General features: G+C 44.7%; 1 protein-coding gene across 1 annotated transcript in view; it reads right to left on the bottom strand.

Annotated features, from left to right (window-relative positions):
• Positions 1–26,641, bottom strand: part of ZFPM2 (zinc finger protein, FOG family member 2) — a 578,803-nt gene that overhangs the window by 259,288 nt on the left and 292,874 nt on the right. The gene's annotated exons all lie outside the window — the stretch shown is intronic.

The following is a 26,641-nucleotide window of genomic DNA, read 5'->3' as shown; positions in this document are numbered from 1 at the left end:
TAGACAATTGTGAGGGTCAGTAGAGTAATGTGATTTTGTTGCTTCAGTGCTTATCACATAAGTATGGATTTGCACATTTACCACATAATTTGCAGATTTCACAAACACGTTGGTTTCCAGCTCAACGGGTGAAAATAACACTGCCAGAGAATGTACCACATCTTTTGTATTTTTGGTGCACAATTTAGATAACCTTGCCAAACAAATCTGTACTCCATGACACGGCATCGGAGTACCCTTCACATATGTAGAGCTCAATTTAATAATTTGGAGACTTTTATTTTGATTATGACATCCACATTCTCCATAGTTAATGGTTATTTGTGAAATATGTGTCTGTATTCCACTGCACTTTGTGCAACAAAAACACCCAAAATGGTTGATTAGCCGGAATGTGTCAACTTGTAGACTTGTATTTCAGATGGTGCTGTCCCCACCACACAGCATTAAAACAATACTTCAAGTTTAAGTGTTTTACCTCATAAAACAGCACACCTAAAAATGTATTTGACTTGAAACGTAGCATAAACAAGTAAAAAAACCTAGAGTGTGTTATTGTGCTATCTGCATTTTGTAATCCAGGAATTACATTATCCAGAATCTTGAGAGTGAATTTAGTAACTACTGTAGCTATATGCCCACAAATGCTACATAAGACATTGTTAATTAGTTTGGTGATTTCTACCACGTTTAAAATGTGTAAATGTATTGCTAACAAATTGACACCTGTTTACACTCTCCCACTAACTTACAGTGAACAGTCTTTATAACTGTATGCAATTCGGCTTCTGCAGCAATCTCTCCAATGAGAACACTTTCCATGTCTCAGCGGTGGTCTTATCCACTTACTGCCTCTCCTCCACTGTGAGCATCTATCTTATTTCTGTTACATTTAGTGCTATAGACTATAACAATCTACACTGTGGCATCACTTGACATATTCTTCACCATCTCTCCATCCACTTACCTAGTATTGAGAATCCAAACATCCTTTATCCTCTGCAGCAGGCCAAATCTACTGCTTCAGTTATGACTACGACCTTTTTGCAGATACGACCTACATGTTTGCCTCTTTTTTTCTCTTCTCACATTTGCTTTCAGTTCTAACTTTTCTCTGCCTCTTCACCATCATCTGGGTAGCAATTCACTACAGACTGATCAATCCAGCCAGGGCTGAAATCAGCCATGCTCCAACATCAACTGTCCGCCGATCCATTTTATTCATTTGCCCGTCTACACCAACCTAATTTCCTGAAACCTAAAAGTCCACTTAGGGAGCAAATTGAGATGCTCATTCTTCATTAAATCAGTAAATACCAATGACTGATAAAAAGTGATAAACTTTTAAAGATCTACCTTTCCTCCCTGTCCACAAAACCAAACCCTAATCAATTGGTACATTTTCAACCAAATCCACCGCTGAACAAATACAATTCTTGTTTTCTCCATCTACTCATTCCAGCTCTCTGACAATATTTTTGAGGTTGCAGGACTAACCTGTATGATCTCAGCCAAACCAAGATCACTGAATGGCCACCTCCACCATCTGACAGCAACCTTTCTGGCCTGAAACCTCTAAGGTTTCTCTGGTTGCTTTAGGAAGGGATAAGTAAAAGTGAGTCTTTACAGAGGCATAGGAGTGACGAGTCACTTCAGATGTTTATTAACTAATTGATAAGTAACTGTTCTATTGTACAATTTGGAAAGTAGAATGTTGAGGTATATTATTAAATATGTTGATATGCTGGTACATGTTTTTGTCTAAAGGCTGTTTTGATAGTAGCAGAGATTTATGAATGCGGGTTGAAATTGCGTGTGTGATCTATTGAAGGCATGTGGAAAACGACGTTTAGTGTTAGTTTTATTTGAATGCAATAGTGGTTCTATCTAGCATGGTGGTGAGATTGTCTAGTGTCTGTCAGTGTTTATAACCACACATGTATAATCAAGCAAATAAAGGACCTTGCTTAGTACACACATGCGTATTGAAAAGAATATTATTGTGAGTACATACAGTGAAATATTCTTCCCAAGCAAAACTAAACAAATAGTACAGATGTGATGTAGCCAGCGGGCAGCCCTCTCAAGGGGCAAACAAAACAAGAACAGCTGTACTGTTTAGCCCGCACCAGTGCATGCTTCGATTCGCACACACAATAGACACAAGATGGGGTGCAATAAGGATGGGTTTCTGTTACTGAAAGAGCAGATGTTATATAGCGAGAAGTTCTACGAGCTATATGAAGTTAGTTGAGCCCAGTTAACAGTAAATATTTTGTTCGCTAAGGCACACAGATGAGGCAAGGCATAAGTAAGAGCAGCGCAAGCTTCTCACACATGATTCAATGTTCACGCCAAGCAGCTGCGGAAAATGTTTCTTCATTCAACTCAAGCTTGTCTTGAGCAATAGCAATGTGTGTTTCTCTGAGAGGATGGCTATAACACAGCAGTAGTGTTACAGATTCAGCCTCAGTGAGAACAGTCCATGCTTCCTTCAGAGGCAGGTCATGTGCAGGATGGCAGGTGTGATTGTGAGCTTCACACAGAGACACACAGTGAGGCATACATCCGACATGGGAGCAATCTGCGATCCTCTTCACACACGTGCACACACACACACACGACCATGCAAACATACACACACACACGCACGACCACACATGCTAATCAAGTACAGGAAGGCTAGCAGCATTGCAATCATCCATCACATGCATGATATTTACTGCGGCAATAGGAGACGCAGAAGCCTTCTTCACATTTTAAGACATCAGAGGTGCAGCGCGGCAGGAGACGCTGGAGCTTCCCTCGCACACACAGAAGAGGAAGGGGCGTGGACAGCAGGGGAGGAAGGGGCATGTAAGGGAATAAGAGAAGGAGAGGGCTTACTAAGGTGGAAGGATACATGAGGACTGAGGCGGGCAGATTCTAAAGCTGTCACTTTTGTTAACACCTATTTGCCCAAGTTAAAACAATATTTCACAAAACACAATGGGTGATGGAGCCTGGCCTTTGTGTCAACCCGTTCACATGCAGGTTTCTGATTTGTTTTTGCTGCTTTATGATTTGAAATGTTGGGTCTTTGAATGTGGGCAAACTCCGGTCACATGCTTTTGGGAGAAGACCACCAGTCAGCTCTACTGTGATATGGCAGGTCATGCTCAGAAGCAAAGCCTGCTAGGGCTCTTTGCCAGCTTCACCCATCATCTGTCACAGTCTCAGTTACTTCCTGGCCTGTATCGGCCACACCTTCCTGCTAGAGCTCGGCTATACACTCCTGGCTTGTGCCACCCCTCAGATCGTGGGCATGAGTACAAAACCCCACATATGAGCCTTGCAATGACAGGCAATGCAACCAGGGCCAAAGGAATCGGAAGCCAGTTAACAGTTGGAGGTCGCATTCTACAATGTTGAAGCAAAAAGGCGTACTTCTGCGTTGTGGTGGATTGATTCGCATAACTAAAAAACTGTACCTTGTTAGTAGCAATTGGCACAGTGATATCATATACCACAGTACAATAAGAGCAATCCGAAGGAAGAAATAAAGGGCCAGATGTACAAAAGGATTTTACCCATTCTGTGTCTATGGGAAAAAGCTTTCGTACATATGGCCCAAAGTGGAGAATGCAGTGCTTTGACTCTTTGCTGAGGGCTCCTCTTAACATCAGGGCAACTGTACTACGTGAACTCCAAAGGGTAGACTGCAAATTGTAAAAATCACCAACAATGACCACAGATTTGATGCTGATATATGCAAATGATATACCCAAGAATCACTAGCACACACAACAGGTAGAGCTGAGCAAGCCTGAATACAAGCAGGCTAGAAGAAAACAGTTAAAATATAGCCAGCAGCTGTCCCTGTTTCCATTAAACAAGAAGAGGGGCAACATTGGCAGCAGCAATACAACTTTTCTCAGTAGACAGAGCACAGAGGTACAACCAACAACAGTGCAAGCTCCACTCAGATAGGCAGAATAGGTACTGTATAGGGTAGCCAGTGCATGTGATACATTCCCTCACCAACAGAAGAGACACAGCATAGTTAATGGTAATGCAAGGACCTCACAACGGTTGCAAAGTATGCATTCACGCACTCATACACACAGACACACATACACACACACATACAAACACCAGAGGCAGTAGTAGTGCAACCCTCTCTCACTTATAGAACAAGCAAGAGTATAACTCGAAGCAGTGCAGTCATCACTCACTCACATCACTCAGACAGTGCAAGAAACCTTCACACGGCTGACCAGGTGCCGCCTGTCAGCAGCACTTAAAGCTTCCGTCACACATGAAAAGGTGACACAGGAAGGAGTAGAATGCAAAGGAATTAATGCACATGCAGAAGGAGCTAGTGGAAAGAGATAAAGGGCAGTAGGGAATAACGAGAGGAAGTGCAAACTGAGAATTGCCCTTTTAATATACAACTATTATTTTCCCATAATAAAAGGACATTCCATACATGACACTCCTATCAGCTCATTTGCAGGATAGATTCAAATTAACTTGTGCCACTACCAAAGATAATAAGATATTATCTTGGGCTCTGAGCATCCAGGTAAGAACTGGGCTATAGTAACAGGCTGTCGGGTCACCTTCACTAGGATGCTCTAAGAAGCAAGGTCTGCCAGAGTCTGTCAGACCTCTTTATGGATGTCCTCACACCTTCACAGAAGCCATCATAGTCCTCCCCCTCCCCCACTGCTCAGCTTGCATTGGCTCCTCTCTCTGCCAGGGCCTACATCACCCCTCCCAACCTCGAATGCCCCCACAAACACTGGGGCAAGTGGAGAAACATGAGTCGTCTGGTTAAGGTGGTAGAACAATAAGTGTTGGAAGGAGCAAGGGCGTCTGGGTCATAGCATGATCCCTTGTTTTTAGATGCAAAAGAATGGATAAGTGCTGCTGACGATTGCATGCCTTGGTATGAATAGAATCACTGCACCTTCATAAAATAACATAACAGAACATAACATGATATGGCCAGAATACCCTTGAGTGATAGTGCGCTTCACAAATACACATAACATAGCATAGCATAGTAATCCATAACACAACATAACACAACATGAGTCTGTTGACGCTACTATGGCAGCAGTCTTTTACAGAAGAGGCTAAGCGAGTTAGGCCATAACGGACTTTGACTCACTTTTGTGAACCTAGCATTGCACTAGTGAGTGCTGATGCTACCTTCTAACAAAATGTGAAAACAGGCCCAAACACGAACATGCAAGCACAGCACTCAAAATTTGGTTGTTTTTGAAACTTTCTTTGACCTCTTCTGTAAGTCCTGAGTCTGAAAAATATCTGTGGTTCTGTAAGGGACTCAAATATTTTTATTATAAATGGATGTTAATTGTGCCCTTTGGTGCATGGTTTTAAAAATATTCGAAGGATATTTTGAATATATTTAATTTGTAAAGTGCCTTGATCCCCTAGAAAAAGTTAGCATATGCTTTACAAAGAAGTTACATAAATAACTGTAACTGCCTCTCTCTCTCTCTCAAAAGAATTACAAAGCTCTGTTTATCTAACGTATTGCGTAACCCATGTATTTTCCTGTGGAGGAATCACGCAGAATTATCTACAAACTCAGCAAGATTGCGCAGAAAAATGCAAGAAGAGTAATTTTGCAATTAATGTTACTCTGTAAGTGACACAAGGATACGTTTTGCACTAAAAATAGTGCTGAAAGCAACAGAACATGGATAGTAGTGTGAGCAGCCGCTCATGTTTACTAAATGTGCTCTTGAGAGCAGATTGTCCTCAAATTTACTTCTGACATTAAGCACTAGTTTCTGCAAAGTGCAAAATGCACCTTTGCATCCAAAATGGACACTGGGGTGTTTTTTGTGCTAAGAAAATGGTACTAAATGCAAAACTACATGAACAGCAGCACAAGCATACACTCATGCTCACTAAGGGCGTCATTTACGAGGTCCTAACGACACACTGTGCCACCGGAGCATCAATTTTTGTGATGCTCTTGTGGTGCATAGTGCAGGCCCATATTTACAAGGTCATGTAAAGCCACCTTGCGTGGCTTTTCATGGCCTTGTAGTTATGGACCCATTTCACACATAACACTGCGTGAAAGAGGCGTCCAAGGGTGCTGCTTGGGGTGTTCCCACCAACACCCATGGAACCGGAAGGAATCTGAAGCACTCCCAGATTTACAAGTCTGGGAGTGAGGCAGATTCCTACACCACCTCAGGGCTGGCGTGAGAATGATGCAACGGGGAGGAATATCTTTATTTCTCCCTATTTTTCCTCTTTCTATGTGTGCTGCAGTCTGCAGCACACATAGAAAGAGGAAAACACCTCTTGTGATTGTTTTTGTGCAGGAAGGTATCCCTTCCTGCACAATAACAATCATCCCCGCAATGGAGGCATCCTTGTGCCGGGGTGCAGGGGTGCTTGTGTTGGCACTAGGCAGCAATTTGTGCGCCGGTGCAGGGGGAGATGACAGAAATGCACCATATCTTGTAGATACTGTGCATTCCTGCCCTTTCCTGGAGGCACAGGGCGGCGCAGCAAAACTCTTGCTGTGCCACCCTGCGCCACGGGCCTTCTAAATGAGGCCCTCAATTTGTTGTGTCCGTGCTAATTCCCCCGCCTCCCACAAATTACTCTTAAGTATGCAAGCGGGCGTAATCGCGTAATCATCGGTAATTTTGTGTCAAAGAGTAATTACTCCAATTACTCTGGCGTAATTAAACTTACTTCCAGAGAATTGTTGATATGCAGGATAACTCTACGTTTCTCCTAGATTTGCTCAGATGCAGCTATTATAAACCAAAAGAAGGCTGTAAATTAAAAAACGTTGTAATGGTAACTCTGATGATTCATATAAACCCAGCTTCATAGATGAAAATCTTTGAAATTCATAGACTTCCATACCTAAGCATAAAACCACAGGATCGATTCTCTGATGTGAAAATCAGTCTACTTATGATAATTCCCAAGTGGGAAACATTTAAAAAAAAACACTGGTGAGTGGGTTTCCCAAATGGAAAACGTCTTTTCTTAGTGTAGCCCCAGTCGTTTAGGAAACGGGGGCGACTGTAACAAAAGATTCTCCGTTTGGGAATGCTAATGCAAAGATGGCGATCTGATGTTCCTCACAGGCCCCCATCCCTGTCTCTGTAGCCAATTACAGGGGGTTGGCAAATATAGGTAATAGTGAGTTGTGTAAATAATATTTCTTAGGAAAGTAAATCTGTGTCCCCTGCGGCTGTTCACAATTGTTCACAATATACAACTTCCATTTGTAAATTGTCTTTGTACATCGGAGCCCTAGTGAAATTAATCAACATCCTCTACTCAGAATAGATTGTCAGAAAGCTTCCCATTACCCTATTTCACTCAATATGTTTTTTTTCTTTAATCCTTTGTTTCGTTTCCCATATTCTTCTCTCGGTGCTATTGTTTTTCATATTGTACTGCACTCCTCACTTCCTCCTTACTTGTCGTTTCTCCCACTTATCTTCATTCCTTTCTCCGTGTCTACATTTAATTATCTGATCTTTCTCTCTGTCCCTCTTTTGCTTTGTTCTGTTCTTTTGTTCCACAATTATTTTCTACCTTAACTGCAGCCTTCTATTATGTATTCTGTCCTTATTTCTTTCCTTTCATTCATTCATTCTTTCCATCCTTTTCTTTTTTCCAATCGTCCTTCCATCCTGCACTTGCTTCTTTCCACCCTTACCCCTCTCGTTCTTTCTTCTTCTTCTCAGTGGTAAATGCACATAAGGTACACAGATACTGGAAAAAGGAATAAAATGTTATAATCAAACACGAGTGGGCAGAAGTCCCCCCCTTCTATTCTACATTTGCGATTTGAAAGACCTGCATCTCTCGTGCAATCCCAAGTAACTCCCTGTGAGGGAGTTTTAACAGCATCTGGAACATTCAAATTCAGCACAGGTTGTAAAGTTTGTAGAGTGGAAGCCTGAACCGAACTCTACTTAATCTGATGTTGGGAGCGGGCGGGGTGGGCCTGGTTCAAGTCCTTCTGCACGTGCCAGCCCCCGAGACCGTGCAGAGAATGGCAGGAATGTTAAGTAGGCCGCGGTATCAAGATGGTTGCTCGCATTCCTGGGAGCGGTGCGGATCAAACCGAGGCTTCTTTTCGCTTTACCCCACGTCTGCAATTGCACGTTAAACAAAAAGATCAAGCGTATGTGCTGGCGGAATCACCGCCGGTCCGTATGGAGACACTGCCCACAAACGTGTACTGCCACTATGAGGATAATGGGATTAAAACAACAGAAGCCATTCCCACCATACGAGCGTGCCCGTGGTCTGTGATATCAGCGGGTTCTCTGGGAACAACGAGGATTTGGGACGCACTCACAGTGCGTTTCATTTATTCATAATGTCCTAAGGACATTCTTACCTGATACTGGACGATAAAGTGGTAAAGTCAATGCATTAGGTGCAGCATGCAGAAAGGGCGTGTGCATGGGGCACCTGCAAAAGCCCATTACCTTAAAGTCCCTCCTGTCCTCGCTCCATTCACTACAAGTGAGACAGAAAAGAAGAACAAGGAATGCTGGGAACTCTACCCTCCCAGCCCTTCCCACTGGGAGTGTATAAGGTGCACTTACCCATCATTCCACCTGTTCTTTTTTCTGTCTGCAGACAGGATGATAAGCGTGAGGCATGGGAGGTTGCTCCTGCGTGAGTGGGGCACTCCGTTGTTGTGGTCTTACCTGACTGACATTTCAGCAGGGCTGAGGTGGTGGTCTGGGAGATTTCGTTTCCCTGCCTGCGGGGTTTGTGAGGTGGCTCGTGGAAGCCGGTGGCGAGGCCCTGTTTCTTTGGCAATGTCTTCCGCATCAAGTGGACGAGCTGGGGTGCTTTCTGTGCTGGAGTTTGACCCACTCATTGGTTCCGAGCTCCAGGCCCTCGCGGTGAGGGGGTGGGGGTGTTGCCTCTTTACTGTAGGCCGTTTCGGGTATGCTGCTGGTTCTAGTGAGTACCGCATAGCAGAGATTTGCTGTGTTGTGGAAATGTTGAAGCCCGTTTGATTTCTGATTTCACTGGAGCATGCGCATTTTAGGGAGTGTGCATGTGTTCTCCAGATTTTCAGCCCCGCTGGCTCTGCCTGGTCAGGCTGGGGAGTTCTAGGAGATCTAGGGCAGGTAGTCAGTATCCCTCCCAATAACTCTGGTACTCGTCAACCTGGTGAAGTCCAATGATACCACTATGTTCCGATGCTCATTGGGGCAGCCGCTTCCTTCGGTAAGTTTGCGTGATGTTGGTTTACGCTGCTGTGGGCCCTGCCTTTCCTTTTCCCTGGCCACTTTTCTGGGCAAGGTTTTTGTTCTGTGTGGATCGACTCTGCCTGCCTGTTGAGGCAGTGGGGAGATGCACAGGGTATGTTTGGTCCTGAATTTGGGGGGGGTGGCACCACTTGGTTTCTCCTTTCAGGGCAAATGGCTCTGGTTCAGTGGCAACCTTTTCCATTTGCATCCCGCCTCCCACCATTTCACACTAGCTCTTGGCCAACCATTACATGCAGACCCCCAGGCCGCCCCACAGCCTGGGGATGCAAGGTATGCCTACACCCCCAGAAGCAGCTCCACAGATCCGGGCAGTTCCGGCTTGTCAGACCCTCACCGACACTCGAGGTGCCCTGCTCTCCCGGGTATGACTTGGTACGGATGGGTTGGGCAGGGGAGTTTTGTCTTTTTTGTGTATTCAGGGTCCATGCAGTGCTGGCGGTGGGTTTGATGCTTGTCTTTGCTGTCTGTGACTGGGTTTCTCTGACCGGGTGTGTTCCTCCTTTCTCCTTTAAGGTCACAGCCTGCCTGTTGGCTTTAAGGGGGTGGCATGGGGGTCTCTGTGTTTGTCCAGGTCTGTTTTTGGCTCTGTATTCAGCTGCCTATCCGGTTGGCGGGCTGCCATGGATGGTGTCCCTTCTCCAGGTCAGTGGGTAAGGTTAGGGTCTTCCCCAATGTCTGCCCCTCCTCACTTGCACAGAATTCGTGTCCCACCAATGCCCGCTAGATATCCAGGTAGGTGCATTGCGGATGCCAGGTTCCTCCCATCCTGACGGGGTCCCCATGGCGCTTCCTATACTAGGTGTGTGACCGGCCTTGTTGACTTTTGCAGGTTCGGGGACTCCTGAGGAGGGTGCTGCCTTCTACCTGCCTGGAATGGGGGCCTAGAGGTGCGCACAGGGGTTCTTGGTGTCGGGTAGCCTCCTGTCTGCCACTTCTTTTCCCTCTTTTCACATCTGTGTGCCTGTCATTACGTTGCCTCCTTTTAATGTCTGGGGTGCAGGCGGCTTGGCAGTTTCTAGGTTTCTTCTCTGTCAGGGATTGTTTGGTGCCTTTATCTTGTCCTGTGCTTTTGGGCAGCTGTGTTTTTTGTGTGAGTTATGTGGCCCATTTGCATCCTGGGGAGAGGAGAGCCTTACAGTTCTGGGGCAGTGTAGGACCTGTCTCGCCTGCGTTGGACTGCCAGTTTGGTTTTTGGGTGGCAGTGGTTTTCCTGTTGGTCCCCACTGGCTGCTTGTGCTGGGGGTATTGGTTTATCTATTGGAGATCGCTGTATGAGCCTTTCCCTTCTTTTTCTTCTGGTGGGTTGGCCAATGCTCTTCCCTGGCTACTCAATTGGAGGGTTGTGTGGAGGGAGGGCAGGGGCTGTACTGTTGTCTCCCAAACCTTGGTTCAATTGGTGGCCTGGAGGTTTGCTGGCTGGAGTGTTCTCCCTGCTTCGCCTTCTTGAGTCCTCATTTTCTGGTATGCTCCCTCTCATGTTACTCCTGGGTTGCAGCTGCTTTTGGGTGCTGGGGTCCGTTAAGGGTTTGGATGGCTCCAGGGGTGTTGCTTCTCCCTGCCTGGTTGGTGTCAGCCTTTGACTACGGCTACCTATTTTTTCGGGGTTAGGCCTTCCGGGTGGTGGCCTCTGCCTCTATGTTCCTCAGATTTGATTCTCCCTCCTGTGGTTGAGGGGTTGTGTCTGTGGTCTCCCTCTTGTGAGGGGTTTTCCTATGTCTGTGGGGGCTATTTTTGTTGCTCCCCTGAGTTCGTTCTGTTGGTAGTCTTAGCACTGTCCTGATTTTTGGTTGGGCCTCCATGGCCCTTGTCTCCTGGAGTCTAAGCATTTCTGTATGGGCTTCCGTGTGACTCTTAGTTCGTGCATGGTGTGGTGGGTCACCTTGACTGTCAAGTTTGTTTCCTGCCACCCTGTTGTGGTCTGGGCATTGTCCCATTTGGTTGTCCTGTTCTGGGGTGGGTCATGCCTTCTCTTTTAGGCAGTCTTCCTGGCATGGTTGTGTTCTGTGCTTAAGGTGTGACCTTCTGTTTGCTTTCAGTAGTCTTCTGGGTCGGGAACATTTGCTAGTTTCGAGGGGGGACATTGTTGTTGTACCCCTCTGGGTGACCTAGTTTCCCCTCTCCCTGATTCCCTGCCTGTGGTTGGTTGGTTGTGGGCAGGTAGTGGGTGGCCTACTTTGGATGTTCGTTGGCTGGTGTCCTTCCATCCGGCTTGCTGGGTATCATTCTTTTTTCAGCTCCTGGTTTCCTATTTTTGGGGTTGCTCTGGGTGCCCTTTGGGTCTCTGTGGGGACATCATGGGGCTACATCATTTTTTTTGCCTCTTTGCCTCCTCGTGCTTTCCTGGCTTGTTCTTAGGGTTTTTACCTACTGCAGGCTGATTCCAGCCTGTTTGGATCCTTGGGGTATGCCGGTCTGGGGATTTGAGGGGCCTCGCACCCTCTCTCCTGTCAGGGGGTTGCCACTGTCTCCTCTATTGAGGGTTGGTCCCATTTGCTTCTATTCACTGCCCTTTGTTTCTGCTTGGGGTTTTGTGCTTTCTGGTTCTTGTGTTCCACCTGCCCCTCTTTAGGTAAGGGCGGTTGTAATGATATTGGTTCAACAGGTGCCCAGGTGAGACGCCGTTCTTGGTGTCATTGTCTGCAAGACTTTATCTGCTGGTGCATGTTCTGGAATGTTGAGAGAACGGCACAGGAGACTGACTCGAGAGGACATTGAGGGAGACTTTCCTGGCAACTCCTCTCATGTGTGTTGGAGATTTAATGAATACGTGAATTTCCATTCCAGGTCGTGAAGTCATCCTTACAGCGTTGGTGATGTTTGGCAGTTTTGGCCCTGCTGTATCCCTCTTTGGTTACCAGAGTGGTGTCTGTGGGGTGGCTCGCTGCTTGCTCCACCTCCCTGCTGTCCCCCCTTGTCTCAGGTCGGGGGGTCTCCTGAAGGAGAGGTGGTTTGGTTTGGGTCCTGGTTTCTTTGGCATCCTTGATTTCCTATTGCAGTTTTGAATTGGGTGTGGCTCTTTGGGGGCTGGCTTGTCACTGTTGTATTTTCTTGTTTCATTTTTCTGTTGGCCTCTGGTCTTTCGAGAACTCTGCCCCTCCTGTGGGCCTGTGAGCTTCTTGGGATGGGTTCGGAGCTGTCTTGTTGGGGTTCTCTTCCATGGCAGGTTTTTTGGTTTCTTTGCTCCTCTTTCCGGACACGCCCTGGTGGAGCTTTCTCGGGGTGTCCCTGTTGTGGGGTCCTCTGGGATGTTTATTTTCCCAGTGTGGGCTCTCTTCTGGATCAACTTGGGTTGCTCCATGGTCCAGATGGGCTGTGACACTTGTTTGTTTGCTTGGTGTGGCCGTGGTCTTTTGGGCCAATGGTCCCTGCTGTGGGGGATTTGCTGATCTTACTTCTCCTGGTCATGGGTTCTGGAGATGGAGGATGGGCTGCTGTGTTTTTTGTCTGTTTTTCCTTTTCTGTTTTGGTAGTCTTGGGGTTGGTTACCTTTGGACCGTTTATTCACTGCTTTGACTTCTCTTTGTCCCTGGTCTTCCCCTGTTCTGTTGTGGATTCTGCCTGATTGCTGGGCTGAGTGGTTGTCTGATCTGTATCCTCCTCAGTTGTTCTGAGCTGTTTGGAGGCTGCACTTTAGAGTGCTGGTTTTATTTGGGGTGGCCTCCCTCTTGGGGCTGTTTTTAACTCTGAAGGGTGGGTTCTCAACTTGGGTATCCACAATGGTAATGAAGGGGATGAGGACAGGAGGGACCCTGAGGTGATGCCCTATTACTTCACGGTAATCTTAATTCCTGTTCCTATTGTCCTCATCCCATTCATTACATCCCTCCCGGATGTCTGGCTTTCATTGTCGGACTTGATAGATCAAGCGGAATGCTGGGTAAGTACACCTTATGTACTCCCGGTGGGAAGGGGTGGGAGAGTAGGATTACAACCATTCCTTGTTCTCTTTTCTGTCAGCTAGATAGGTTTATCTAACGTGTAATGAATGGGACAAGGACAACAGGACCAGGAGTAATGAAGATTACCAGTAAGTAATCGGGATTCCCTCTCTACATCAACACCAGCACTAAAACATGGGTCAAAACGAGGTAACAAATATCCATGCACAAGAGAAATTGCATCAATAAACCAGGGTGCTCTAACTTCACTGGTCTGAGTCCCTGATTTTATGGCATGCCAAAAGAGGCCGCACATTTTAAAATTATATTACAAAAGACTGTTTGAGTCATAATACGAATGTTTAAGTATATTTAGTAAAATATAAGTAAAAAGCACTATATGGGTCAGATCAAGAGGAGCAAACACTACTTGAATATTTATGTGTAAGAGAGAAGTCTGTGTTTGTCCTTGCTAATATAAGCAGTGTTTAAGCTTCAAGCTGTTCACTGGAGCTCAATGGTTTAGGAAATGCAGTAAATATTTAGTTAAGCAGTTTTAAAATTTGGAAAATTAGCAAATACTTCCTTTGATTTCTGTTTCTATATAATGTGACTTATTATGGACTTTTATACGTAACCAAACAAAGTTAAGTAAATAATTCTAAACTGGATCCACTGCCCATGATCAAAGTACGACATACTAGGGCTCTCATTATAACATTGGCAGTATATACCGCCTACCGCCGCAGCGACGGTTGCCAAAAGACCGTCCCCGCGGCTACCGCCGTCAGCCGTATTATGACTGCAGCCAGATTTCCACCAGAAGGATGCCGGCACATGGCGGTAAGGTGGCACTGCTGCCAGCAGCAGCGCCTACGCCAGTAGACAGCCGCAGACCATATCATAACCCATGATATGGCCTGGCAGTGTTCTGCTGGCGAATGCTGCTGCTGGCAGCAGCGCCCTGTCCTGTCTCCTGCCGGAGGACCCCCTGGATCCAGGTAAGTCGGGTGCTCCGACAGGGGAGGGGGTGTTCTGTGTGTGTGTGTGGGGGTGTGTGTGTATGGCAGTGTGTGTGTGTGTGAATGCAGGTGTTTGATGCGCGTTGTCTGTGTGTGAGTGTATGGATGTATGACTGGTTGTATGTTGTGCTGTGTTCATGCGTGTGTGCATGTATGTATGTCAGTGTGTGTGGATTTGTGTGTGAATGGATGAATGCATGCGTGGATGAATGTGGGTATGAGTGTGTGTATGCGTGTGTTAGTTGGTGAGTGAAGGTGCATGTATGTTGTGGGGGGGTCTGGAGAGGGAGGGGGTAAAACCTGAGGAGGGGGGCGGTCGCCATGGTTTTCGTGGCGGTAAGGAAGCCATGAAAACTATGGGGGTAGGTGGGGTAATAATCCTGCAGGCGGGCTAGTGACGCTGCCTGGCTGGAGACTGAAGTCTCCAGCCTGGCGGTCGTTACCGCCATGGCGGACGGTGTGGTACATTGGCGGTTTGGCTTCAGCCAAACCGCCAATGTCATAATATGGAGAAACGTACTGCCAGCCGGTTGGCAGTACTTTTCTCCATTTTACCGCCGTCCGCCAGGGTTGTGATGAGGGCCTAAGTGGCTTTAGTACTGGATAATATCTTTTTGGGACTTTCACTAACACAACACCTTGACCTCAGAATATGAGTGCAGTGGAATAGAATGGTTGTCATAGTGCCCAAAGCTCTGCTCACTGCAGGAGAATGAAAACACATATGGAGTACTTCACTTACTCACAGAGGCATTTAGGAGTACATGAAAGAGGACTAGAGGAGTACTATTCAAAAAGTTCAGAAAGGGCTTTGCGAATTCACCCCAAAATGTCTAACATGCTACTGTTAAATTCAACTAACAGGCAGAACTGTGCCCTCTTTTATTAATAGAGAGTTGAATGTCTCAGGGCTCATTTACAGAGGCATGGACAAGTAAGTAAAGAGTACTCCTGTAGTACTACTTCCTGTACTCATAAATGGTTTTGTGAATCAGTCCAAAGGGCTTTTTAGAGTACATTAAGTCGTACATCTAAAATGGGAATAAGTTGGTAACAAAATGGGAATATCCATTTGCCGTTAGTGAAAGGACTGTGCCCTCTTGCACTTTTATTAATAGGAAGTTAGACATCATTAGGCCACTTCACAAAGGCATGTGAGAGGATGTAAAATAGTACTAATAAATGTTTCACTGTATTGGTCCAAAAGGCATTTTAAAATGTAGAAAGTAGTACATCTAAAATGAGGATAAAATTAGAATATTAAGAGGATATTCACATACCTATCGTACTAATAGAAATGACTGACTTTGTTGCACTTTTACTGATAGAGCGTTGAACAGCACATAAAGGCATGTAAGAGTATGTAAGAGTACTCCATTAATATTACTTCCCATACTCACAAATGTTTTTGTGAACAGGCCCCCAGTGAAAGTAAGCTTTTCATGATTGAAAAGATTCAGGGGCTCATTACGACTTCAACACCAGGCTACTTTTAGAACTCCACATAACACCATCAAAACACATGCCATCATCTACCACACTTTGCTCCAACTCACCCTACTATACAATGACAAGCATTGCCAAATGATGCATTCTTTACCATAACACACTAAACCACCACATACTACATTTCAGTCTACAATACTACAACATCCACAATAGTATACAGTATCGAACCCCTCAGCACATCACTGTGTACCACACTAAACTATATTACAGTGCACAGTACATCAGTTCACCTTATATTACATACCATCGAACACCACATCACCAAAATACCAATGCTCAACATACAACACTTTACTACCCAGCATCGCACATCATCCCTACTACCATTAAACCTGTTTCACATTACATAATACCATTTTGAATGAAAAAAAAACAGTTTGGCAGGAGTAACCAGTAAATGTGCAATGCCACAGTACCAATATGATCTAAAAGAGAAGCTCATTACCAATTAACAAAAAATTATGTGAATGTAAAGCCATAGGGTCCGATTTACAAAGGTAAAGTTGCACTTTTGTGTAAGTTTACAATTGTTTGCTATTCATAAATGGATTTATGAGTAGTATCTTTACGAGTTTGGAGAATCCACTTATAAAAAGATAGGCCTTTTTATGTGCAGAGACCCCGGCCCCACTCATAAATATGCTACTGATAAATCCCTTCGTGAATTGCAAACAATTGTAAACTTACAAAAACGTTTACGTTTACCTTGTGTATCAGTAAGTTTCAGATCAGTGCCTTCATCAAAAGACACTAGAATTCCTCAGTTTATCTCTCTGTTAAGGAGAACACTTTTATAAATTCACTGATGCAGTTGGCCCAAACCCTAAATGGAGAAAGCACCGACAAAGCCAATAGGTCTGGCGTTGGATACCAACGTTTTGGCTTTGACATTGCTTCTTTACTTTTTGTCAATTTTTTAAAAAACGTTGTTGTTGGATAAGCTGTGTGGCCCTCTTCTATCTTAAAAAAACAAACTGGCTAAAAGCAAATATATAGTAGTCCTTGCCACTGAAAGGGAACAGTTTTGGTAGTGTGGATGTGTTTTTTGTGCTTTTTGAGAAAAGGAATGCTTTCATTCACAATGAAGTTAGCCAGTGGCTGAAGTGGGTTGTCTACAGCCCATGCATACTATATGCTGTAGTGGGTTGAAGGAAATTGTGAATGACACAACAGCAGACCAATTAGTGGAGAGGGCTAGCTGAAAGTAAATATACATATACTTTTAGTAAAATAAACAGGTCCTGGTTGACATCACACCTAATTAATTATAACCCTACATCAATGTACCTTGAAGATGTATATATTGTCAAGATACATTCATGTGGAGTTAAGCTTAATAAACATATACTTGCCTATGTATACTTAGCTTCGCAATATTTCGGTAGTCACTATTCTGGCTACGACGATAGGTTTTGTAGCAATACATTTGAGACTAGACATTCTGATTTACACCAATGTTGCTTCATACAATAATACACTGTTTGAAAAAATAAAAAAGTGGTATTCTATGGTATGCTGTTGGATATGTAGGCAGCAGGAAAAATCTCACACTTTAGGTTTGGCTCACCGGCTCACACTCATTCATCAATGCTCATTTATCCCAAGGATGCTTCAACAAAGGAGCACACAGTTCATTTGAGACCGGGCTTTTTGCCAATGCAAATTAGATGTGATGCTGTTTATAAATGCATTATCACTCCGTTGAAATATCTATACACTTCTAAAGGTCACTTTGTGAAAAACAGAAGCCTGCTTTGAACGAGTGGGCTCGGTCCATCCCTTTCAAGAGGCATTTGCACTGATTTTCAAATGCCTTCCCCACTTCCACAGAAACCACTTTTGGTGATGAAATATAGGCTTCATACTTACATTAAGAGGGATGGTGGAAGCGGAAGTCATTCCTGAAGCACGACGTGTCGCTGTCCTTTCCCCCTACCGTCCTCATGATGCTGCATTTAAGCAGTGACCCAGAATTTGCTGCGGTCCCACGCCCAGTCCGGGAGCATCAGCAGCAGATATGTGCAATCCGTCATTGGCCTTGAGGGTTGTAATTCAAGTGCCCGGGCAGGTGTATGCCAGGTAATAAATGCACTGCGTTCATGTATTTTATAGTTCTTATGGCTCGTTTTACTTCAGCAGTATCTAGTGATTCTATGATGTAAGTGTTGTCATTTTAGAAATACAGGTTTACTTTCACAAGAGATGCTAGTTGTAAACCCTTGGGTGTTAGACTTTGTGGCTTGCGGAGCCATATGGATTTACTTTACCTGTGTATACCTTATAGGGAGGGTGGAGTAATGCATCTGTATAGAAGCATACACCTGTGCTTGTTAAGAAGCTTATTGCATTGTGAATAATTCAAATATTCACATTTGTTGAAACTTGCTTTCATTTCACTCTGAGGTACACCTGCCATAATGAACGTGAAAGCATACTTTCGAGCTAATGTAACATTACTTTGTTCCCACATATTATATACTACCACTAATCACTTGTACAAGTACTGGAGAAAGTATGCGGATGCCTGAACATCTCTGAAATCCACATTTGTAAACAGAAATTAACAGGAATTTTAAATGTAATCCAGGTATCCTCGGATTTGCTCCAGGATAAGTTTCAGTAGTTGAGGTACAAGACAGACACACACTGGTGTGGACTGCTGCTGTTTTGTGACACATCTGAGACACCTTACCCTGAAGCCCTTTCAGCAATGCTGAGTGCGGTTATCCACTGCCGGATCAGTGTTGAGGGGGAAGACCCTTATCTGGATACAGGCATAACACAAATAAATGGAAGTATCCTTCTTCCCCCAGGCATCTGTCCTTATGGGATACGTGCTGGGAGTTTCAGGACTTGCTAAAGAGATTCGAGGGTTATGCAAGACAGGGTCTCCCTGGAATTAAATATGTCTTTGTTGACGGGCCAAAGTGAGTTTAACAGAACACCTTTGCACCCCATGGAGGATATGAGTCTAGCCTGTATTGAAAGGCAACCTTGTATGTTCCATGGTAAAAAGATATAGGCAGTATGGCTGGGGTTGTGCTCCTGGACCTGCTTTACCTCCTCCACCTGTATGAGGGAGGGTGCGGATCCTCAGGCCCTCACGCCACAGTAGGTTAGTGACACTTACCATGTGCAGCCACACAGGTACATCGAGTGCTCATTTTATAGTGTTGTAAAGCTCGGACTCAGCATTTGCCTAAGGGAATTATGCCCCATGACTGGCATACAGGGCAATGAGGATGATTTGATGTGACCTGCTCCCTCGAATATTTGCGAGATTTTCATGGTGCATTCTACAACCTAATCTTTGTGAACTGAACTATTTACCAAAGCATGCTGTCATATGCACACATCCAAGCATAATTCTATAATATAGACATTGTACCAATAGAGACGTGCCCTGTCTCTTAGCACAGTAAACTTTAAGATATGTTCAATCCAAGTGGTGAGAGTTGGCCTGTATGTGTGGAGCAGCCATAATTCGCCTGCTCCAGTGGTTTGTGTGTACACTTTATAAGATCGGTTTGCAAACGCCAGTTTGCGATGATATGTGTGACAAAGTAATTTTGATTTCTAGAAAAAACAGAAGGTGGTCAGTCCTGCTAATGATGGAAACCCCTTTTGGACCTCTCCTTTTAACGGTTTTGGATTGTGATGTAATGGTGCTTCGAACACTGATTGCAATTACAGATTTTATGACTGAAGTACAGGCTGGGTAAGTATTACATGAACATGAGTGACTGCCGTGTTGTGATCTAGGTGATAATATCCAAATGCTTCTGACACTTAACAGGAAAGCATTTTGTGTTTTAAATTTGTTTTAAATTCCTTAATCCAGTGGCTACGGTAAATCTGTTTGACGAGCCTAGAGATTGATCCGCCTTTTTTATTTTAATCCAATCCATTTAAACAAGGAGGTCATGACCTGGTGTAGGCATGACTCGGGCAACCCACTTTTCCATTAAACAAATAGTGTGAGATTAACTGTCTGAAATTGCCGTGTTGGATCTGGGTGGTGATACTACACAGATAGGGTGCAGGTTTCACACGCTCTTCCTATCTCTGGAGGATACAATGGTCAGTACAGAAAATGTGGTAAAACGATTATTAGGAGCTTTTGTGAAATAAAATGCCTGATAGTCAATGCCTGCAAATCAAACGGCACGAATTCAGGCGGTGTTGATCTGTAAGCAAGTCCTTCCATAGATCGAGAAACAAACTGAGCAATCACTGCCTTTTATGATGCTAGCTAGCGTTTGCCATAGTGAACATCTTTCACAGTGACACAACATTAACTGTTGGAAAATAAGGGTTGTGCAAGGATTACCGGTGAAAGGACAGGTAAATATTCCCCGTGGAGGTATTAAGTAGAGTATACTGTAAACTTCAAAATAATACTCCAGTAATGACAGTGGGAAACCTCTAAGGTTGGTCTTTGTGGTTAGCGAAGGAGGGAAGTGAAGACGTTCTCCGTCTGCTAGAGCACGTATGACTTTGAGTTATACTCGTCCATTCGGGTTGTTCTGCTTATGTTAGGTACATATCATATTTAAGAACAGCTTCAGAGGTCTGTGGATCTACAGAGGTGTTGATATCTTCCAAATACCAGATCATTAAGAATACATTTTGACCTGTGAATGAAGGTAGGTATCAGAAAGGTCAATCAGTCCTATTCAACACACAACTAATTTCTCACACCTGCCCCAGTGAGGGTAAAACAAAGGAGCTCCTCACTATCCTGGGTATATCCTAGGTGCCATTTGGTTACAGATATCCTCGCACACATATATGTATATACGTAATCAGCAAACATACATTGAGATCACTCTTGTCACCAAACCACAGTACTTTGGAATCAAACATGGGTTGCAATTAACAATTCATTAAAACTGCCTAGATATAGCCTAGTATTTTTTTAGTGTGGAAATAACAGAAGAAAACAACTTTTCTAAAATTATTGTCAAAATAGTAAAACATGTATTTTTGCTGTAACTATTTATTTCCTATGTCGATGGCTACAGTTCACAACCTATTAAAAGGACAGCATTGCACTGATACCATCAATATCCCATTAAGAAACTTGTGCTTATTTTGTAAACCCTTTTCCAGGTATAAACTCATTTTATAAGGCTTTGGCTCTACACCATTGGCCACTCAAGCCGTCGAAGTGTGTGCGCCTCTCCTGAGCGGATACTGTTCGCTCTTCTCGTCATTACTTACATGTCAGTCACTCTAAAGTGGTATTTTCTGGTATAACTCTTCAAACAGTTGCTCTGCAATTAAATCAACTGCCACGAAATCGGTGTTAATCCTATCTTCTTAGATAGGACAGAGAGAGCAGTGAAACTGGTAAGATATTGGTGTCATGAGAAAAATATGATAAAGTAAGGATAGCAATATAACTGAAGTGGTAAAAAGACATGCTCCCCTGTAGCAGATCAAACCTTCACTGCGGGAAGTGTCCTAAACAACGCATTGTGAACAATGTGGATGTTTCCCACGCAAGCGTAAACATGCTTGCCGGAACAACGACTGCCTTTTTCTTTGCCTTAACCACGCATGTGCTGAACTACACATATGCATGCTTAAGGCAGAGTGGATCAGGAGAGGACGCTGTGAGGTAAGTGGGGTTCGGGCAGGGTTGGGGGTAGTTTTTAGGGGTAAGAGGTGGATTAAGGGGTTGGGGTGGGTGGGTGGGCTTTTTGGGCTTTTTTTAGGGGTAGGGGTGGGAAGATTTTATTTTTTAGGGCTTAGGGTAGGGGGCAGGTAGTTTATTTTTTGTTTAGGGAAGGGCAGGAGGTGGGAGGAGAGAAGAGGAGGAAGGATTGGGAGAGGATGCAGTGAGGTAAGTGGAGTTGGGGCAGAGTTGGTGGGTAGTTTTTAGTGGAAGGGGAGCATTTAGGGCTTAGGGTGGGTGGGGGGATCGGAGTAGTTTACTTGTTGGGGTGAGGTTTTAGGGCTCAGGGGGGGTTGGGGTTGTTAGGGTAGGGTAGTTTTTAGGGGAAGGGGTGTGGGGGTTGGGGAAGTTTTTTTTAGGGCTCAGGATGGGTGTGGGGGTGGGGGTAATTTGGTTTTAAGGGCAGGGTAGGGGGGTCTAGATAGTGTTTTTGTTAGGTCTTATTGTGGCGGGGTCAGGGTTAGTTATTAGGGGTAAAGGGAGGTTTTTAGGAGATCGGGGTAGTTGTGAGGGCAGGGTTTTAGGGCTCAAGGCTACAGCTGAAACACGTTGGTGTGGGAGCCTGTAATCCGGTAATTTTGCATTAAATAGCATTTTTGCAGTACCGCAGAGTCCGGATTCTTCTTTATGCTAAGAAGTTAATGTTCATACATAAATATATATATATATATATATATATATATGAATAGGAAATAGGAGTCAGAACAACACATGCTGGAACCATGCATGCCTAAACAACACAGTCGGAACAACAACCGTGTTGTTACCACAAATGCCTTAACAACGATTTTATGTTGTAAAGGCATTCCTGGTAAAGGCATGATTGAACTGCATGCGTCGTTCTAGCATGCGACTACCCCCACCCCTAACACAATCGTACCCCAACCCCCACCCCTAAAAACAATTCTACCACTACCCCAACCCCTAAAACTTACACTACCCTGACCCCCCAGCCCAGTCCTGACTCCCCCACCCCACGCCTAAAAACTAAAAATACCCTGACCCACGCCCCTAAAAATACCCCAAAACCCCCACCCGCCCCTAAACCTACTGCCATCCCCCACCCCCCTAAAACCTAAAGTACCCCGACCCCCCCACCCCACCCCTAAAACTACCACAACCCCCAACCCCCTAAAACCTGAACTACCCCGACCACCCCACCCCTGCCCCTAAATCTACCACAACCCCCAACCCCCTAAAATCTAAACTACCTCAACCCCCACCCCTAAATACTAAAAATACCCCGACCCTCCACCCCTAAACTTAAGCTACCACGACCCTCCACCCCCAAAAACTAACAAGCATTTTCAATGCAACGGGTCTCGCATTTGTTCGAGTTAGAGCTATTAGCGTTTTAAAAACAAAACAAAAAACGCAGCGCGATCGCGCTACGTAAAATGCAGCGCGAATGCGCTGCATGGAAAATAAACAGATAAAGTAGTCTGGACTCCAGGCTGAAAACATCGAGCCTCGTATGTTTTTGGTACTTTACCGGTGCTGTGTAGGTGGGCTAAACACCAGAACAGGCATGACGTATGCATGCCTTTCACAAATGAAAGCAAGCGTATTTTAAAAGGCAAGCCCATGAACCAATGTAAGTGACTGGTGTGGCATGGGCGTGATTTGAAGCCCAAAGAGAGATTACAGAATGGACAGAGCCCATAACAATACCCTGACCCTCCCACCCGCACCCTAAAACTACTGCGGCCCCCCAACCCTGCCCCTAAAACTACCATGACCCTCCACCCCCTAAAACCTAAACTCCCCGACCCCCATAACAGCCTCTAAGACTACCCCGAGCCCCCACCCACCCTAAAAACTAAAAATACCCCATCCCCCCACCCCGCCGCTAAAACTAAAAATGCTCCTACCTCCCCACCCCACCCCTAAATCACCCCGACCCCCACCCCAAAAACTAAAAATACCCTGAACTCCCCACCCCCGCCCCTAAAGCTAAAAATGCCCTGACCTCCCTCCCCACCCCTAAACCTAAACCACCCCAACCCCCACCCCCAAAAACTAAAAATACCCCGACCCCCCACCTTCGCCCCTAGAACTAAAAATACCCCCACCCCTGCCCCTAAACCACCCCGACCCCCACCCCCAAAAACCAAAAAATACAACGACCCCCCCACCCCTGTCCCTAAAACTAAAAATGCCCCACCCCACTCCTAAAACGGCCCCAGCCCCACTTACCTGATCACGTCCTCCGACGAAGCCGACTCCCTTCTTCTGTGCCTTAACCACGCATGTGTGTTGTTCAGCACATGCGTGGTTAAGGCACTGAACAAGTAAGTTGTGGTTAACGAAAGTGTTGTTCCGTTTTCGTTGTCCACGACTTTGTTGTTCACGAGTTGTGGTTGGGGAATGTTTCCATATATATATATATATATATATATATATATATATATATATATATATATATATATATGTGTATATATATATATATATATATATATATATTTATATATATATGTATAAACTCAGTGGTAGTTTCCACTGTGTAGTTATAATTAGGCTTGTGTTTCCATAGGAAATGTCCTCATTGTGTTTCTAATAACTTTAGCACCCTTTGACCACTTCCCATAAAACTAAAAAAGTGCAGCTTTTTGACTAGTTTGTGCATAGAAAGCTTGGGGTGCTCCATCAAGCGAGAAAAAAGGGTGTTCCAAAACATGTTTTTCCCATTCATTTTTGCATCAGAACTTTAGGCACAGCTGCAGCCCAAACCACAAAAAGGAATGACACCAAATTTGGCAGAAAGTTGGGGGTCTGGTTCAGAAAGAGTGCTTTTTGTGTTTTGGTGTAAAGCCATTCAATCGTTTTGAAGAAATTAAGGTTCGAACACTTGTATATATCACACCATGGAAGATCTCTTACTGAGATCTGATTGGGTGCCACCATATCAATGAGGAAGCAGTGGCAGAAATCTTAGGACTCATGGTGCGCAGATCATGCTTTTTTAATTTGGTTTAAATCTGTTCAGTAATTTTAAAGTTATTAAAGGTTAAAAAATATAGACATATAGGGACTTTGAGGCACTGGAGATCCCAGAGATCTCATGCTGAGATCTGACTGACTGCCAACCTTCAACTAGGGAGTGTTGGCATCCATTTTGGGACTCGGCCTCAAGGAAAGGGGGCAGGGTAGGAATACTGTGACCCTCTAGACTTGGTGCTGAGGTCCGCCTGGGACCGTGGCAGGGCAAAATAAGCATTTTGCTGAAAATTGCAGAGGATCCGCAAATCCAGTGAAAAAAAAAAAAAAAAAAAACAAGCGCAGTCTCCCACGCTTGTTTACAAAATAGCCCGGAGTGGGCCTGGAGTGGGCCAGGTCTCAGGGATATTGGGCACAAAAAGGGGGGGCCCCATCCTTAGGCTCTTTTGAGCCCCGGGTACCACCAACTCTCCGGGGCTCCTGATACATGGTATTACCCATTATATTGGCAATAACAACAGAGAGATGCAAATACAGGCACAATGCTTGCAAGGTGTATAGGTGCTGGGGCCTCTCTGGTCTTGAGGTGCAGCACTGCCTACATTCTCAGAGACTCACAGATACCTGCCATCTCCGACTGTTGTGCCCCCTTCCCTTACGCATTCAGATACACATTGGCTGCCAGTTTAGATGCCGAACAGGGCTTACTGCAAGGGTACAGCTGAACAAAACAGAAGTAAGGTTACATCTAGATTTTTGCTAAGGGTGTATGTCCTGCTTCCAGTCACTTCACCTTTCCCCGCACACAGCAGCTCTTAAAGACAGTGCAAATGCCCCAGTAGGAGATGCCCAGGTATGAAAACACTGTGCTGTGAAATGGGAACTAAGTGCATGTGCACAGCCCGCAGTCACACTCCATCTCAGGGCCTTGCTCCAGCTTCCCCCTAAAGTATGGCCGGCCCGTAGTGCGTGCACAGACTCATGCACAACCTGATACACACAATCTTTTTCTGTCTCTCGCACAGACATAAATAATCTGGCGCTTTTTAAGTCACACAAAATCTGACAACACAATCTCACGCACACACATACACAATCTGACACACACAGACAGACACACAGTGAGGCAAGCATTGGCACACACTATCTTTCTGCGTGCACTTCTTGTACACTTGCCCCATCTATCCAGTGATGTGTGTACGATCACAGCAGCCTCTGCTGAACAGAGGGCATAGAAAGAGGCCTCCTCTGACTTGCTTGAGCAGCAGTAAGGGCCCTACAAGACTGTCCAAGTAATGAGGAGCGAGTAATGAACACTCTCACCCCTGCCATGCAGTTATCTCATCAATAATTTTATTGCAAATGTTACATTGATAATATCAACAATATCATGAGTGATGTTATATCTGGGGTAATTAGCAGTGCGTTGTGAGTGTGAGAGAGACATAGTCACCTAAGGGCACGAGTTATAGTTACTTGATTGAGATAACCATAACTGTTGAATTTCTATGGTTTTGTGCGAGTAAAATGTGAACCTAACTATAACCTTTGTTTTTTTAAGTGAAAATATATGTATTATAAATATATAAAGAGAGAGAGAGAGATATGGGCGGCGCACCACCTGGGAAATATTTTTACCCAAGTGAAATTGGCTGTACACAAACTAAGCGGTTAACAATAAGGGTGTTAAAAGCTGATTTACCCGGTTCTTTTCTGCTTCCAAAAGCTGAATTTCAATCTATGCTTCTTTCACTAACATGACCCCTTGGACACGCCAGAAGCAAAATTCTGATTGTCATATTCTGGTGACTGCGAAGTGTGTTCCCTTCACTAGGAACCTAGACGTCAGTCACGCAGGATATATGAAAAGCAAACTTCACCTTTCACAGGTACATCCTAATTCTCAGTTGTACACTTACAGTTTGGGCACCTAGGGCTGTCTTGTGCACTATAGAAATAGGCCCTCTTCCACTGAACCTTCATATACATTAGATCTGAAAAGAGCCCCAAACAAACCATCTTCAACGAGAACACAAGCACTGGGACTGAGTACTCAGTTAATTTAGTATTCATTTTCTGCGTTCACGAAAGTTGCCGTTTGCCCTTTCATTATGCGATATTGCATTTCCATGTCAGATTTGTTTTGCTTTAATTACTATTACCTTATTAAGTTCCTAATTTTCTGATCATTAGATTGGATCAGCGTGGCCGCTAGCAGACGGCAGGCATGTGGTTTCAGCGACGAAGTGGCTAACAGGGACTTTGTTCTCCGTCACAGCTTGCGGAATAACTTAAGAGAGCGATGTATTAACATGGAGT

Source organism: Pleurodeles waltl, chromosome 2_2 (assembly GCF_031143425.1).
Source record: "Pleurodeles waltl isolate 20211129_DDA chromosome 2_2, aPleWal1.hap1.20221129, whole genome shotgun sequence".
NCBI lineage: Eukaryota > Metazoa > Chordata > Amphibia > Caudata > Salamandridae > Pleurodeles > Pleurodeles waltl.
This window is presented reverse-complemented; position numbering and strand designations above follow the sequence as displayed.